Below are 15,505 nucleotides of genomic sequence, written 5' to 3' on the forward strand. Positions count from 1 at the left end.
CTTATTTCCTTCTTTTTGGTTTTGTAGTTTTCTAAATGAAATTATTTTTCTTCAATAAATTATTTTATGATTAAAAATACTGGTCTTTTAAAAAACTGATGTAATATTTTAATTCACTTAACTCATAGACACATGATTTTTCTCAGAGCTGAGTTTATAATCTTCTGTGTGTGCAACCTTTTAATGTTAACCATTTAGAGAGGCCATATGTATGACATGGGTCCCAGCCCCTAAAATGCTATCTACCAATCGTAATTAACAGTGCTGTCAACTTACAGCCTGCATTATTGTACTGTAGTGTACTTGGGTAGTATTCCAGGGCTGAAGCATAATTTGTGAAGTGAAAGTGTTAGTCGCTCAGTTGTGTCTGACACTTTGTGACCCCATGGACTATAGTCTCTGTCCATGGGATTCTCCAGGCAAGAACCCTGGGGTGGGTAGCCATTCTTTCTCCAGGGGATCTTCCCGACCCAGGGATCAAACCCGGGACTCCTGCATTGCAGGCAGTTTCTTTACCATCTGAGCCATGCAGAGCTGGAGCATACTTTGAGCCTTACCAAACAACCCCAGTTTGCTGTACTTTTACTTCTTACATCTGCTTTTAATCCTTTCAGCTTTTTCAGTATTCTTCATTATCTGTCAAAGTATGTGTCTGTTCCATACCTTCTCCTATCCTCACCTCTGCAGCCTCCAATATACTGAGTCCTTGGAAATGAGATGAACTCCCATTCATATCACTGAGAGTAAATAAGAGTAAAGGCTCAAGGAAGTGCTCTTATGAGGGAGGCCTATGAGCCTTAGTACATGAGCGTCCTTGTCATCTCAGCTGCACAAAGCCTTTTCTGGCTTGACTCCTGGTTCCTGCATGTATTCGAAACTGGTGAAGAAACTGGAGAGTGGAGTTCTGCATAAGTGAAGTGGGAGGGTCTCTGATAACAAATGGCTACTCCATTAAGAAATAGCATGACTGATTCTTTGGACATCTCGATCCAAAAGAAGGAGGCTGCAGATGGCAAGAACAGAAGCAACTGGGGTCGCTTCTACCCCCACCAAAGTGAGGTTATTTAGGTTCACCACCTGGTTATTAGACTCGCCAGATGGTAAGCTTGAGTAACCGCTCAGAAAGAGAGTAACTAGCCAATCCATTACCCCAGCACAGTCAATACCGTTAATTTAACATGAGATGCACATACTACTACATAATATGGGTAATGAGGCATCACGGAGCCATCATAAAGGCAGCCATCTGGGCTCATGGGGGACAGCCTTTTGCACAGTGTCCATGGGAGAAACCCAAATGAGCTTTGTACAGCAGGGATGAGAACGAAGTATAGGGTGGGGGTGGAGATTGGGTGGGGGAGGCAGGAAGTAGGGTGTGTGCCCACATGAGCCGCTGTCCACAGTATTAAAATATGTTGCTTGTTATCTCTCAGTCATTGCTGTCTTTTGCCCAATCTCACCTAGTTCTCAGGTTCTCTTTTGTTGTTATTTTCAATTTTGATGAAAAAGTAATGATATTTTTACACCAACCCTGGAAAAATAGAACTGTGACTGACTAGAGGTGGTTTTGAATACTTCAACAGTTCTAGTCCAATTCTGACAGTTACAAAAATGACTTTTCTTTAGGAAAAGGCATGTATGTATGAGTGGGTAGGGGATGGGTAGAGAGGGTTCACACACTCTAGCTCGCCTCTGGAATAGACTTGTGATGGAAAAGCTCCAAGTGGTCCCACTGGGACTGATGCCCATAGGACCTGGGCACCCCAGAGGGTAAGGCCAGAGAGAAAAGAAGGTGAACCAAGCCATGCTTGAGTCAGGCATGGAGCATGGGGGCGGGAGCATTTCCTGCCACAGCTCCTTCTCATTACCCCACAGCACCCAGCACAGCACAGCCCAAATTTGTCACGTTTGTGTTTGTGGAAGTCAATACACTTATTCAGCAAATATTTACTAGATGTAGGGCATGAGAGGAAACCAGGTAAAAGGCACATGAGATTTCTTTGTATTATTTCTTAAAACTGCACATGGATCTATAGTTATCGCAAAATAAAAGTTTTAATTAAAAGTTAAATTCAGAAAACTTGAATCCATCTAAAAAGAGAGTAGCTAGGGACTTCCCTGGTGGTCCAGTGGCTAAGACTCTTGCTCCTAATGCACAGGGCCTAGGTTCAATCCCTGGTCAGGGAACTCGATCCCAAATGCCGCAACTAACAGTTCACATGCTGCAACTAAAGATTTGGCTGCAACAAAAACTGAAGATCCTCCATGCCACAACTAGGACCCAGCAAGGTCAAATAAATGTTTAAAAAAAAAAAAAAAACTATACTTCAATTAAAAAATTTTTAACAAAATAATGATAAGAATAAAAAAAGAGTGGCTAACAAGAAACAAATAAGGAGATCCAGAAATATTGTTTCTAAAGGGAGAAGGAGAGAGAGAGAGACAGTGAGAAACAAACATTGATAGACATCATGTGGCCAAGTGCACAAGTGTGTGTAAACACTGGGGGCAGGGAGCCTTTGTTCCTTCAGGCCCCAAGCAGCCATTCATCAGGCACCTTCTAGGTTTCCTCCCAACTCTAAGAATATAGGAGATGTTGACCTATTTTCAAGCCAATTTGCCTCACTGCTCACTTTTTCCCAAAATGACCTGTGCCTGTAGATTAAGACCATCTGTCTGTAACCCAATTCCTCAGAAGCTGAATACATTTCACGACTGAACTTCTGAGCCGCCTGTTGATGTGAGGATGCCTTGTGACCCCCTGCCAGGAGCTGTCACCTTCCTGCTGTCGCCTAAGGAATGTCCCCTTCAAGGCCACGCACATTACTCTCGCCATGGCCTCGGGGGAGGAGGTGACAACTTTAGAAGTAACAATGGAGAGCCTAGGAAACACCTTGCTCCTGTTTTATATCAAGCACACAGAATAAACCAAAGAACACAATGTGCACCATGTTTTTATAATATTGTCTATACTATGACCATGTTTGCTTTAGATCATCAAAAATGTACAGTAACCCAGTGAGGCCAGAAAGGCCAGGGTCTCCCTTGACAGGTGAGGAGACTGAGGCACACAAAGTTCCTGGTTCACAGGAGGAATAAGAGATGGAGTGGCCATCTTCTGACCCTGGTGTCCATTCTTCACTCTCAGCCCCACTGCTTCCAGCTTGTGGTTTTGCTCCTCAAGATCAACGCGTTCTTCTTTACCTCCCCTCATCTTGGCTGCACAATCCTGTCATTGACCCATCCCCTCCCCCTCCCCCCACAACATCCTGTATCATCAGTGCTACTCCATCTGTCTTGGTACATAAATATTATGTTCAACTTCTCTCTGTCACTTGTTAAGTCATCTAGACTTCAGATGTCTACAGACTACAGAGTCTCTAGACTCTGTAGAGAACCTTCTCTGCTGCCTTACTCCAATATAGTTCCTTTTGGGGAGCAACCTGAAAGCATCTTTCTCAGATGCCAGCCTGTCTGCCCTCAGCACCGTTTCTGTGTGTTTCATATGCAGTGTAGCACAGAGCACAGCAAAGCAAAAGCATGGTGGCAGAGAATGAGACGGTTCGATGGCATCACCGACTCAATGGACGTGAATTTGAGCAAACTCTGGGAGATAACGAAGGACAGGAAAGCCTGGCATGCTGCAGTCCATAGTGTCGCAAAGGGTCAGACACAACTTAGTGACTGAACAACAACGTGTCAGAGAATCAGCAGCAAGCCATGGTTCTAGGAGTCCATCTCAGGGAGGCCAAGGGTCAATGAGATCCACAAGTGGATGCATGAAAATGAACTATGGATGAGGACCTGCAAAAGTGGCTGATGCTACAGCGGGCAAGCTTGAAGGAAACAAATAGGTTCCTGGTTTGTCTGGCATAGGGAAGCTCTTAAAGGGCCAGGTGTAACTGTCTTCTTTGGTTCCACAATGTCTTAAAGGCACCAGCTGTCACCTGGCGGATGACTGATTCAGCAGCCTGGGAGTTCACAGGGGGCCAGCCTGCCTTGGACACAGCTCTGTTGATTAGAGCCAAAGCATCTCACACAACAGTGATAGGTTAAAGCCAACAGATGTCTTCATACCCTAAATCATAGAGAAAGTCGGAAAGGGAGAGGAATAATTGACAGCATCCCTGATCAAAACAGACACCTCGTCATAGCATATTTAGTGGAAAACACATAGAAAATAAAAGCTGAATTCTCCATCCAGGCTGCAGTACCTAATACATCAGTGCTAAGAAGAAAACATTTAGTAAAATCTTCCTTTAAGCTTCCGCTGGAATAGGCGCTATTAGGAGCAATTAGACAGCAGTGCAATCCCCAAGTTCATAGTCCGGTGCAAACAACCCTGATGTGGAGAAACAGGCACAGCATATCCATCCAACAAATATTTATTGAGCATACATATCAATACTATGTGCTAGGCACCAAGTGAGGCTTTGACATTACACCAGAGCTTCCTTTTAAATTTCCGAAACCAGTTCACATACACAGTCAAATCTGATCTTTATAAAACCAAGTGACATAGGCATTAATCCTCACTTTGAAGATGAGTAAACTAAGGTTTGCCAAGATTAGATGAATGGTCCAAGTCCATATGACTAGTGCCACTGGGGAAGTGCCACTTTTCTGCATTGGGGAAAATTCTCAGGGAATATTTACTTTTCCTTCATGCCCTGAGATACCATGTACCCTTTCCTATCTGAGCCAAAAGCCTGATCCTCAACCTCTACATGCACTGTACCTCAGCGGTCTCTGCACTCTGTCTACCACACTTTTTAGAGTAGAAAGCATATGTGATGATACGCTCAGCTTCAAGCAACGGAAAACCAAAATAAGAGTGACTTAATCAATAAAAGAAAATTATCTTATATAACCACAGATCTGAAAGTACACAATTTCCAAAGTTGACACCTTAGCTCAAAATTGTCACAAAATAAATAAATAAAATTGCATGGAAAGAATCAAGATCTTTCCTTCTCTCCACTTTACCATCCTTAGGCTTCTCACTTCAAGGCTACAAAATGGCTGCTACAGCTCTAAACTCATATTCTCATAGGACTGTATCTGAAGGCAGAGCCAGGTCACATGACTATCCAGCAGGATAGGTAGGGGGAAGGCAAGAATCTGGTACTTGTGACTTTCATGGGGGTATCAGGGAGGTGTGGGCACAAAGACAAAAGCTGGGAGAGGCTATTGAATAATCACCAGTCTCTGCCACAGGTCATTTGATGATTTCTAATCAGGGTCAGAGCTGAAAACTACTGCCTCTTGAGCAGAAGTGTGAATTTCTTGATACTGTCGATTGCTTTATTAGCTTCCTGTTGCTCCATTATAAATAACCATGGGCTTAGAGTTTAAAACAATACCCATTTATTGTCTAACAGCTCTATAGGTCAGAAGTCTGGGAAGTCTTGAGAGTGTTCTCTGCTTAGGGACTTGGCTAAAATCAAGGTGTTACCTGGGCTGAGCTCTCATCTAGAGTTACTGGGAGGAATTAACTTTCAATGCATTCAGATTGTTGGCAGAATTCAGTTCCTTGCAGCTGTAGGATTGTCTCCAAGGCCTTGCTGGCTATGCACCAGGGATTGCTCTCAACTCCAAAGGCAGCTCTCCATCCTCACACATGGCCCTCTCCACCTCCAACACCAGTAACAGTGCACTGAATCCTTCTCATGCTTCCAGTCTCTCCGACGCTTCCTTCTACCAGCTGCTGAAGACAATTCTGTGCTTTTAAAGGGCTCCTATGTTAGATTAGGCCCATCCAGGTGATCTGCCTTTTGTCATGATCACTGGAGTAACACCAGAGGGTGAAGATCATGGGAGCCATCTCAAAATTCTGCCTAGCTTGGTCATCATTGAAAAAACAAAAATCCGTATTTATTCTTGGGATTTGGGGTAGGTTCACCCTTCCCTGAATCATGATAAAGGCAAAAGGACTCCCAATCAAAACTGGGGCTCTACAGGCAAAAAAAATAAAGAAAATAGGGACTTCGCTGGTGGTCCAGTGGCTAAGACTCAGCACTCCCAATGCAGTTCAATGGTGTACAGGTTCAATCCCTGGTCAGGGAACTAGATCTCACATGGTACAACTAAGAGTTCACATGCCACAACTAAAGATCTGAGCTGTCATAACTAAGACCCGGTGCAGCCAAACAAATAAATAAATAAATATTTCCTACAAAATGAAAGAAAAGAATGGCTGCTGGGTTTACAACCAAGTGTCTGATTTGATTAACTTTTTCTCTGTGAAACTGAGATATCCTGATTTAGTTACATAGTGGAATACTATCTAGCTGATGGACATTATTTTTTCTTTTTATGAGAACATGGTGTGTAAGAACCACTGACCAGGACAAGGTTTCCTGCTTTAACTTCCCCCACCTCTCCAACACTCACAACCCCTCACCACCTGCTCCTTAGCCAACACTGTGCCCCCAACACAGACTCATGAAGAATGCTGACCAACAGGGAGTGTGATAGTTTCTTATGATAAAAAGAGTGTGGCTAGATGTCTCTAATGTCTCTTTTGAACTGGTTTGTTTCTATTAGGAAAAAGAGAAAGACAAGAGTTGATGGAACAAAGAGGCCCATCTCTCAGAATTCACATAGAGCAGGTTCCAACACTGCCTGTGGTGTTTGTAATGAGCCTTTGAAGACCTTTCCATGTCCTTCTAAAGAGAAATTGCTTGCCCTCTCTCCTACAGAAATGCTTCATCACAAGCTTTTTCAATGCATTGTTTTCTGTTTCACTGCCTTAAATCCAACTCAGGCTGCCTATGTTTTTTATTTCAATTAGTTTTCTCTGTTTTATGACATCTATTTGGATTTAATTTTTTTCCTCCACCGAAAAGCATAAAACCCCAAGTCAGATGTCTCCACAGAGAGGTTATATACACAAACACAAGGATATCATTAAGAACTGCCAATTATCAACTAGGAACAGCTCAGTGCCTTACAGAATGCTTTACTTTCATAGAGGCTTGTGTTTACCTTTTATTTTAAGTGCTTTCAAGCCCATTCTCTTGAAGTACCTTGCCTTACTAAGGGCCCTGCTCGTTTGTTCTCATCGGCTCCTTCATTTGGAAGAACCATCAATCAGTTTCTGAAACAAGGCAGCTTCTTTGTAGAATCAAAAGCCACCACATCACAGCTGGTGGCAAGAGAATGCAATGGGCATTGTTGTTTGTACACAGGCCTTCATCTCTTTGAGAAGCACCTCTGTTTGAAATGAATAAGGCAGACAAGAGTAGTGGCTTCAAAAGCAACTATCCTCTTCTGGGTTTTTCTTGTTGAAGGTTCTCTACAGCTCTATTACTAGGAAGAAATAGGACTAAAAGGCAAATCTAAGAGAGCTACAGGTTTCCTACAAAAGAGACAGTCACCTGGCCTCAGTCAGGCTGTGCATCTGTACATTTGCCTTTACTTTGTAGATTTCAGTTTGAAGGGTTAACATGAAAGAGGCTGTTTATTTTTCCTAGTGATTTGGCCTAAAAATAACATGACTTTCTCTTACCAGGAGCCTAGCCCCCAAATAGAACAGGCTCCTCTCTTTACTGGTGCCTCTTAAGGGTGTCATTGCTGATAGGAGTAGAGCAGCCATCACTAGCATTGCTATGGTGATGACTTTTGGACGAGGAGACTGGCTGATCCTTGGCCCAACTCTTCCATCTAGCTAACATCAATTCTACAGCAGGAGATTTCCTTATCCCCTGATTCATTTTATATTTGGCTGGGATATTGGAAAGCACTAGTTTTCTGTAATACTTCATGACTCTTATGTAGGTTCTTGATGATCCTGATATTAATTAGGACATAAAGTCTTAAGCTAGTGGAAAACTTAAAACAGTGTTCAAAGCTTATATAGACGATCATCCTAATAACTGGCTTGAGGATCATCCCTTCCATTTTCTGTCTGTAGAGGGTTTGCAATGACTGCTTAAGAGTTTAGCACAAATACCTGGCCCATGACCAGGAAGGGAAAAGAACAGTACAACATGTATTTGATGTGTAATTTCAATCATGAGCTCACCTTATTTTTCCCACCTTGTGTCTTAATTCTTTTGAAGAAAACTAAATATAAAGGAAATATAAATGTATTCTCCAGAAATCCATTGGATTTCTTGCTATTAGGATGGGAGAAAAAAGTACAAAGGTTTTTCTGGCCAGGAAGAGGAAATTGCCAATGTGAAGCACCTAGAACATATTCTGTGCAAAAATCAAATGGAATAATTTAAATGTATATTTTCTGTTGAAGGAAAAATATATGTACATACGCACATATACTAAAATTGGAATGATACAGAGAAGATTAGCATGGCCCTTGCTCAAGAATGCAGATTTGTGAAGCATTCATATTTTTAGATGTTGGTCAAAGGGTGCAAAAATCCTGGCTAAAGGATAAATAAGGTCTGGGGATCTAATGTACAGCATGGTGACTATATTGAAAGTTTTTAAGAAAGTAGATCTTAATGTGATCACCACACAAGGAAAAAATATATATCATAGTTATGTCAAGAGACAAAGATGTTGGGGCTTCCCAGGTGGCATAGTGGTAAAGACTCTGCCTGCCAATGAAAGAGACGTGGGTTCAATCCCTGGATCGGGAAAATCAGATCCCCTGGAGAAGGAAATGGCAACCCACTCTAGTTTTCTTGCCTGGAAAATCTAGCCTGGTGGGCTACAGTCCATTGGGTGGAAAGAGTTGGACACAACTAAGGAACTGAGCACGCACGCATGGAGACTAAACTTATTGTTGTCATTGTTTTGCAATGTGTGTGTGTTAGTCGCTCAGTCACATCCAACTCTTTGCCAACCCATGGACTATAACCCGCCAGGCTCCTCTGTCCATGGAATTCTCCCAGGAAGAATACTGGAGTGGGTTGCCATTCCCTATTCCAGGGGATCTTCCTGACCCAGGAATTGAACCTGGGTACCCTTTATTGCAGGCAGATTCTTTACCCTCTGAGTCACCAGGGTTTACAATGTATATATGTCTTTAATCATGACACTGTACACATTAGACATACTTATATCAATAATATTTCAGTAAAGCTGGGGCAAATTGCCTCAACTACAGAAAGAAATATATATGTATATACACATACACATGTGTGTATACATACACATACATGTATATATATATACACACATATATGATTGGATTCAAGAAAACTGGAATTTCTGGTACAATGGAGGGATAAGATCATGACACTCCTAAACACAGGGCACCCCTGAATAATTAGGAGCCTGCCACAGAAAAGTCACCCACACAAGAAATTTCGCAGTCCCTTCAAAAGCTGGGGGTGGGCTATGTTGACACATCATACTATCAAGAAGGTATTTAGTGGGTACCGGGAACCCCAGTTTCTTGAGCACAATAAAAGTTTTACACAGAGTTCCCTGGTGGTCCAGTGGTTAGAATTCAAGGCTTTCACTGATGTGACCCAGGTTCAATCCCTGGTCAGGGAACTGAGATCCTGCAAGCTGTGCAGTTCAGCCAATAAATAAACAAAAGCTTTACAAGTATCTGATGAACAAATTGAAAAGATAAGTAAAATATGTATATATATACACAGTATATATAAATATATGTACATACACAATATATATGTACGTACATATACACACACACACACACACACATATATATGCATATATATCAAACCACTGTGCTTTTTCACAATCTGCAAACTAACCCAAGAAGAAATGATTAAGCAGAATGTAGAAAAGTGGATACTATAAAGGGCTTAAGTTTCTTTAATCCTCTCAACAACTCTTCAAGGTGATGTTTTTATTTCCACTTTTTTTTCAGATGAGATTAAGGAAGGTTAAGTAATTTGTGCAAGGCCACATAACTAGGAAGTGAAAGATCTAGGATTTCAGCTCAGAGTTGTCTAAGAACAGACTATTCCCACTACTCTGATTTTTCCCAAGCTTTTCTCAAATAAAGAACACAAATCTGATGTACCATCCCAGAGGGACTGAATCAGAATCTCCCGGGAGGGACTTGGAAACTGTGTTTAAAAGAGATGAGATGATAATTATTATCAGAGGAGGTTAAGAAAATTGCTCTATTGTATCAGGTAGGAAGTGGATCCATATCTCCCTCTGACTGATCAAACAGAAGCCAGCAGAGACTTGAAGCTACTGAAACTAAAAATAGATTGAGGTTTTCTGGAGTTTATCAGTTTATAATATTATAGGATATTTATTTCTCAGTTTGGTAATACTGCATTGTCTGATTTAAGGTTATCTGGATCTGAAAATACCAAGACCATTTTGGAAAGTTAAAAATGGGCTGTAGTTTAAGCCTCAGACTTCCTTCACTTTTGTCCCTGTCCTTTTATCCTTAGGAGCAGAAGTAAATAAGAGTTCAGTTTCAGTCTCTAACAACTGTAACTGATCCAGAGGTTTCAGTTGTGCGGGGGTTGGAGCACAGCTAGAAGGAGAACCACAGGCTGAGAGCCGGTCCTCATGCCTGGGTGCCCACCAGATGGCTTTCATTGGGCGTAGTACAAGTTACACGATCCAGGAAGTAGAAAACCCAGCCTGACTTGGTTCGTTTCTTTTCCTTAGTTTCAGTTTTCCCATGCCTGATGAAAACAGCCAGGCCAGCTAAGCCTGCAGCTTCGATACCCATTATGGGAGCAAATAATGTATTTGTACAACCTAAACATTTGCTTAATTAAATGCAAAGCAAGGCAGTGGTTCCTGACAGGGCTGAACTTAAGTCAAGTTGTGAAACTCCACAGTGCAGCCAGAAGCAGAGACGGACAATTGAACTGAAAACTGGGAACCCGTCAGGGGCGCTGGACCACTGCTGCTCAGCCACTTCATTGTAAGTTACTCCTGTTATCTCAGAGAGAAGTTTGAGACATAGTTAGAGAAAAGGATGGAGCTGATTACTCCCATTCTGAACATAGATCTTTGTTTTAAGAACTTGCTTTATGTGCTATTGCCAAGAAACTTGCTTTGAATGATATTTCCAGGCATGATGTCTATAATAGCAGATAATGACAACTACATTCTACATATAATAATTTAATATGCTTTAATATATTTCTATTCCTGAATTTTCTTGATCTTATTTACTCTTTACAACAACTCCATGAGGTTAGCACTCTTAATTAACATAGTTTTACAGATAAGGAAACAGGTAGCTTCTCCCAGAATCATTAAGTAACTTGCAAAAGTCCACAGCTCATAGCTGCAAGCCCATCTCATATCAGTTACCTGCATCCCAGAGGACTCCATATAACTAGGCCATTCACTTCTCAAAAAAAAAAATTCCTATGGATTAAAACAAGACCCAACAATATGCTCGCTGTTTAAAGATGATATATAACAAAAAGATGCAGAATGCTAAAAATAAAAAAGTATTATCAAGGAAACTATATCACTAAAAGAAAACAATTGGTAAAGTTGATATCATACAAAAGAGATTTTGAAGCCAAAAAGGTAGAGGGAGGATGCTTGGAGGCTTCTGATTATAATAAAAAATATAAAACCCACAGTGAAGACATGGATTACCAAAGCTAGAAATGCAAAGAGAAGGGATAAATACTACACAATGAACGTGTCAGAACAAATAGATTTATATTAAACTCAATAACAACATAGACTATATATTTTTTCAATGTATTGGGCATTAGTAGATATATACTAACTCTCAAATAAGGCCCCAAAACTAAATCAAGAGAAAATTTATATAGAACATTTTTGTTATTGTTGTTTAGTCACTAAGTCACATCTGAATCTTTTACAACCTCATGGACTGTAGCGCACTGGGCTCCTCTGTCCATGGGATTTCCCCAGGCAAGAATACTAGGGTGGGTTGCATTTCCTCCTCCAGGGGATCGTCCTGAACCAGGGATCGAACCTACATCTCCTGCATTGGCAGGCAGATTCTTTACCCCTGAGCCACCAGGGAAGCCACAAGGAAAATTACATCAGTATATTTTCTCCCCACAATGCAATAAAACTCAGTGTTAATGATATAAGTAAAATCAAGAAAGGAGCTTTGGGCAAAATAGTGATCTACTCTATAGCCTTGGAGGCAAACAATGCAGGATTTGGATTATAACTCCATCCCTTACTGCTGTGTGACCTAAGCAATTTATTGAACCTCCCTGAACCTTGGACTCTTCATCTGAAAATGTGGCTCTATTCTGCAAAGTTGTTATGAACATTAGCTATAAAGTATGTAAAATAATAAAATACTAAGGTTTACATGAAGACTAAAACTATACATCACACAATATGATACCATATTTTAATGTACTTATATTTTATTTAACAAGAAAAAAATCCAGAAATTTTGCTGATTGAAAGCACACGTCTAGAATATATACATCTAAATACTAATGATGGTTATCTCTAGGCTCTGAAATTTGAGTGATTGTTGTTATTTTGCATTATTTTTCTACTCTGAATAAATACTAACTTCATATTAAGACAGTAATAAATATGAACTTCTTTAGATCATACTACAAGAAGAAAATAAATACTCATATATTAAGTGCCCTATCTGGAGCAGTTTCTGTAAGTATACAGCTACTTCAGTTGTTGCCACTATCACCTTCATTATTATCTCTCAATTTCTCTCTCTCTCTCTCTCTACATATATATATATAAAATATATATTATATATAGCAAATAAAATAAATTATAAATTTAAATATAGATGATATACATTTGTTTCTATTTATTATTCATATTTTATATTATATGTAGTATTTCTATTTATTATAACTATAGTATATATAAAATACAACATTGTGATAACTGACAATTATGGATTACAGAATTAGAAAATCAAATTGTATCAATATGAAATTTTCCAATTTTCTTAACCATTAAATTTCCTTGGTTTTATAAGAGAAAATGTCTGCCCCAGGAAATAGACATTGAAGTATTTAGGTATATATATTACATCTGCAACTTATTCTCAAGTGGTTCAGAAAAAGAATTCATTTATAGAGAATGAATTATAAAGTGATCAGAACAAAATAGAAACAAGCAAAATATAAACAAATGGTCAGTTCAGTTCAGTCGCTCAGTCGTGTCGACTCTTTATGACCCCATGAATCGCAGCACACCAGGCCTCCCTGTCCATCACAAACTCCCGGAGTTTACTCAAACTCATGTCCATCGAGTCGGTGATGCCATCTAGCCATCTCATCCTCTGTGGTCCCCTTCTCCTCCTGCTCCCAATCCCTCCCAGCATCAGGGTCTTTTCCAATGAGTCAACTCTTCACATGAGGTGGCCAAAGTATTGGAGTTTCAGCTTCAGTATCAGTCCTTCCAATGAATATTCAGGACTGATTTCCTTTAGGATAGACTGGTTGGATCTCCTTGCAGTCCAAGGGACTCTTAAGAGTCTTCTCCAACACCACAGTTCAAAAGCATCAGTTCTCTCCATCCAAACAAATGGTGAATCTAGCTAAAAGTTAATCTGGTTTTCAAAATTTCTGTAAGTTTAAAATTATATGCAAGCAAAAATTTATAATAACAATAAACAAATACATGGCTGACAACTTCTAGCAACAACAACAAAAATTCTCCCAAGCAACAGGGTCAAGTTGAAAATTAAAAACATGATCATAATTTCTGAAGTACTATAAAAAGTGAAAACACCACCTATTAAAAGTGAGAGTATGGATAAACCAAGACTCAGAGGGAAAGGTATAGATCTATGTGATTTTTATTTTAGAAATCAGAAATAAGTGAACTAAGCACTTGATTTAAAATCTTATGAAGAATGTCAACGTAAGAGGAAATATAAAAAAATGACAGATATAAACTAAAAAATAGAAAATTTAAATGTTCATTCTCTGAAAAGAGTATAAGACATTAAAACCCTTGTAAATATAATAAATAAAAGGTATTAGTCAATAAAATTAAAAGACTGGTGATTTTAAAACTGATATAATGTATTTTAAAATATAAATCATTGCAGTCACAACTTAGGATAATCAATTTGAATTGTTTAGCCAGACAGACAATATAAAATACAAAATAAAAAGTTGGCAAAACAAAATACAAGAAACATGAAAACACTGATGGAGAAGGAAATTGAGACAGTTATTAAGAAATACCTCATTCACCAAAAGAAGTATGGCCTAAACAAATACTCTGAATAATATTTCTATGAGTCAACAAACATATTTTCCGAATCACAGAGAAACAAGACCTGATACTTAGTTCATTCTAAGAGATAAGTATCATCCTCATCCACGGATTTGTGAAAAATATCACACAAGCCCACTCACACATAAATACACAGGCTTAGGAAGGTAAACGTGCACAAGTACCAATTCCAATACAACTGGTTTGAAAAAATTAGGAGAGACTCAGGAAGATAGCAGGCACATAGCAGATTTTTCAAAAATAGTTGTTGAATAAGTGAATAAATGAATGCATGGGAACATACACGAATAAAGAAATTAATGTCATTTAGCATTACCTCAGTAATATCAATAACCTCAGATATGCAGATGATACCACCCTTAAGGCAGAAAGCAAAGAGGAACTAAAGAACCTCTTGATGAAAATGAAACAGGAAAGTGAAAAAGCAGGCTTAAAACTCAACATTCAAAAAACTAAGATCATGGCATTCAGTCCCATCACTTCATGGCAAATAGATGGAGAAACAATGGAAACTGACAGACTTTATTTTCTTGGGCTCCAAAATCACTGCAGATGGTGACTGCAGCCATGAAATTAAAAGATGCTTTCTCTTTGGAAAAAAAGCTGCAATGAACCTAAACAGCATATGAAAAAGCAAAGACATTACCTTGTCAACAAAAGTCTGTCTAGTCAAAGCTATGGTTTTTCGAGTAGTCATGTATGGATGTGAGAGTTGAACCATAAAGAAAGCTGAGCACCAAAGAATCGATGCTTTAGAACTGTGGTGTTGGAGAAGACTTCTGAGAGTCCCTGGGCTCTCAAACCAGTCCATCCTAAAGGAAATCAATCCTGAATATTCATTGGAAGGACTGATGCTGAAGCTGAAGTTCCAATACTTTGGCTACTTGATGCGAAGAACTGACTCATTGGAAAAGACCCTGATGCTGCGAAAGATTGATGGCAGGAGGAGAAGGGGATGACAGAGGATGAGATGGTTGGATGGCATCACTGACTTTACAGACATGAGTTTGAGTAAGCTCTGGGAGTTGGTGATGGACAGGGAAGCCTGGTGTGCTGCAGTCCATGGGGTCGCAAAGAGTCAGACTCGACTGAGCAACTGAACTGAACTGATTTAGCATTACAAATTATGTCTACTAAGGGCATGCAAGGCAGGAATGTCTTGTGCATATCACTTGTCTGCTTTTACTGAACATCACGCCAGGCCCAATGAGCATAGGCAGAAAAATCATTTTTTAGATGAACTTAGAGAATGCAGCTGTAGCAAGAACCCTTAGTGACCAATAAAATCAAATTCTAAGAATGTAAAAGATTGTGACAAATCACAGAATACCTTTGTATTGTTTTAAGCTACAGGCACTTG

The 15,505-nt window shown here is 39.7% G+C and overlaps 1 protein-coding gene and 1 pseudogene across 2 annotated transcripts in view; both read left to right on the forward strand.

The window, feature by feature from the left end:
* The first annotated feature begins 8,262 nt into the window (after positions 1-8,262).
* Positions 8,263-8,357, forward strand: LOC133067523 (U6 spliceosomal RNA; annotated as a pseudogene).
* A 2,208-nt stretch (positions 8,358-10,565) lies between these two features.
* The window catches only part of LIPC (lipase C, hepatic type), a 178,142-nt gene continuing 173,202 nt past the window's right edge, over positions 10,566-15,505 (forward strand). For both annotated transcript variants that reach the window (XM_061157252.1, XM_061157253.1), the window contains exon 1: positions 10,566-10,834. The gene's annotated coding sequence lies outside the window, so the exon portion shown is untranslated. The remainder of the gene's footprint in view (positions 10,835-15,505) is intronic.

Source organism: Dama dama, chromosome 12, assembly GCF_033118175.1.
Source record: "Dama dama isolate Ldn47 chromosome 12, ASM3311817v1, whole genome shotgun sequence".
NCBI classification, from domain to species: Eukaryota; Metazoa; Chordata; class Mammalia; order Artiodactyla; family Cervidae; genus Dama; species Dama dama.